The 2,989-nt window shown below is 37.5% G+C and overlaps 1 non-coding gene across 1 annotated transcript; it reads left to right on the top strand.

Moving 5' to 3' along the window:
- The first annotated feature begins 993 nt into the window (after positions 1 to 993).
- On the top strand, positions 994 to 1,104 carry LOC137735806 (small nucleolar RNA R71). Its single transcript, XR_011068711.1, has one exon. It is a non-coding gene; the product is annotated as a small nucleolar RNA R71 (small nucleolar RNA).
- Positions 1,105 to 2,989: the final 1,885 nt, after the last annotated feature.

Raw genomic sequence — 2,989 nt, 5'->3', positions numbered from 1 at the left:
AGCAAAGGTAAGTTAACATTCACTTTGCTTAGTATATCAAAAATCTCCTTAAATGACTTATCCTGCTTGCTCTTGGCAAGTCTTCCAGGGAATGGTATTGGTGGAGTGTATGGTTTCTCGGCCTTGTGAAGATTTGGTGCTTCAAATGAGGAAGTAGCATGGCTTGGTTCCTCATTTGGTTTCTCATTGTCTCCTTGAGTAACACCTGCATTCACATGATCATATTCATTAGTAACTTCATTGCCAACTCTATTATCAATAACCTTACCACTTCTAAGTGTAGTGATTGCTTTGGCTTGCTCTTGGTTCCTTTGGAGTATCACGGGTTGGCTTGGAAACTTCCCAACCTCTCTTTGGTTCAAGGCATCTGCAATCTGCCCCAATTGTGTCTCCATTTTGGTTAGGGCTGCTGAATGTTGTTGGAGAGTGCTATTTGTGGAATGTTGGAATTGCAAGGTGTTTTGGGCTAACAACTTAACCGTATCCTCAAGGGTAGTGGCAGGTTTTGGTTGGAAATTTTGGAAATTGTTGCTCTTCCACGAAAGATTGGGATGATCTCTCCAATTTGGGTTATAAGTATTGGAATACACATCATTCCTTGGCCTTTGATTGTAAGAATTCATGAGGTTCACTTGTTCTTGAACATACTCGGGGTAAGCTTCCCTAGATGGACATTGGTGAGTAGGATGGCTTGGTATGTTGCAAATGGCACACACTTCATTTGCTTTTGGCACCATGTTGAGCACGGATTCAAGCTTCCTTTCTAGGTTAGCTACCTGCAACAAAAGCTCATGATTAGAACTTGTTTCATAGACTCCAACTTTCTTACCCCTTAAATCTTTGTGTTGAGCATTAGACCCCAACATCTCATAAATGTTATATGACTCTTGAGCATTCTTTTTCTTCAATGCTCCACCTGCTGCATTATCAACAGTTGATTGACAATTTTGGGTTAGTCCATCATAGAAAATTTGCATTTGTAAGTGAAAAGGTAACCCATGGTGTGGACATTGTATCAAGAGGCCTTTAAAACGCTCCCAACACTCATTGAAAGGTTCTCCATCATCTTGTTTGAAGTTGAAGATTTGTCCCCTTAATGTGGCTGTCTTTTGAGTGGAAAAGAACTTCTCCAAGAACTTCTTAGCCACGACATCCCATGTAGTGAGGGAACCTGGTGTTAGAGTCATCAACCAACTCTTGGCCTTATCTTTCAAGGTGTAAGGAAACACTCTCATCCTCAAATTTGCTTCACTTACTCCCTGCAAAGGTAAACCACTCACAACATTGTAAAACTCTTTAATATGAGCTAAAGGGTCTTCATTAGGTAAGCCATAAAATGAAGGAAACATATGGAAATGTGAAGATTTGAGATCATAGTTTCTAGCTTCTGTGGGCAGCAAGATGCATGAAGGTGAATTTGGTATGATTGGTTGAGCAAAGTCCTCCAAAGCTCGAAGTTCATCTTCGTTGCCCGTCATCTCTTCTTCTCTTTCCCAATTAAATTGCTCAGATTCTTTACTTGTTGAACTAGGTGAATTCCCTTCCTCTTCCTCACGGCTAAAGGATGAACTTGATGGCACAAAATTTTCCAAAGTGTGGCCCTTCAACCGTTCAATTCTTTGGCCTAACTCAACAAGTCTATTTGACATATACTACCTGAAATAAAATAAAACAAGTGTGAATGAAAATCTACTAGCAAATAACAATGAAATGAACAACAATAAACTTAAAAACGTTTGAAAGGACTCAAAGGACTCAAAATAGATTCACAAGACTCAAAACAAGCTAAAAACTCTCAAAACTGCCTAAAAACACAAACTGGGCAGTTTTGACACTAAACTCAACTTTGGACGAAAATTAGGTTTGGGCTTGACTCAAAATGCTTCAAAACACAAGATAAGACAGATTCTAAGCTTAAGACTTAACAAAATATGGGGGGGGGGAATTTGTATTTGGACGAAATTTAATTAAATGGACATATTGTAAAGAAAACAGATTGTAAAGCAAATTGATGTAAACCAATGGATAATGGAATGGCTAAGGGATTCCTCTCTACTCACGAAATATATGCAACTTAAACCAACTTCCAGTTATCAATTCGACAAGTTATGAACCTTGACACTAATCAAAATAGCAAACAAGCAAACAAGCAATTACAAGGGACTGAAATCAGTCCCCGGCAACGGCGCCATTTTTGTTGATGTATTATTCCTTCCTAATGCTAGAATATATTTAGTATAATGGCACAAGCAAGGGTGTCGAATCCACAGGGACTAATTGGACCTATATAATTACTTGTTTTGCAAGAACTCTTTGAAATGAATCAAACTAAACAGAATAGGCAGATTTGTTTTTGTAACTTGGTAGTATAAGAAAGTGAAGTAAACACAAATAAATGACTCAACAACTAATAAAATGAGATAGTACCAATGGAGATGAAGCTAGGGATTCGGTTTCACCATTGCTAAACCAAGTCCATGTTTGTTAAGTTAGTTTATACTCATTCATCTACCTATTTCTTGAGTTTGTTTCACTTGGACATGATCAACCATATGATGTGTGGATTTGATCAAATGTCTCTAATCATGAACCTAGTTGTGATGTGCAACTTTGGTTCATGATCAAGAGTATGTAATGCACAAGAAACTTTCATAAAACCAAAGGGAATAACTGATGCGAGATTTATACGCACACAAATTAAACCCTCTTTTTATCAATTGTAGTAAGTATGTAAGTAGGGATCGTTCTGGACCGGGGATTAGGAGGGATTGTTAATCACTTGGATTTGACTCAAAAACGTAAAAACAAAGTTAAAAATGTTCACAAAGACTCAAAGGACTCAAAACAAGTTCAAAAGACTCAAAACTGCCTAAAAACACTAACTAGGCAGTTTCTGACCTTAAACCTAATGTTGGACGAATTTAAGATTATGGCTTGATTCAAACGTAAAATAACAATATAAAACACTATACTAGACTCAAAGAATGCA

Source organism: Pyrus communis, chromosome 5, assembly GCF_963583255.1.
Source record: "Pyrus communis chromosome 5, drPyrComm1.1, whole genome shotgun sequence".
Classification (NCBI taxonomy): Eukaryota; Viridiplantae; Streptophyta; class Magnoliopsida; order Rosales; family Rosaceae; genus Pyrus; species Pyrus communis.
The sequence above is the reverse complement of the archived record's forward strand: the minus strand, read 5'-3'. Positions and strand labels throughout refer to the sequence as shown.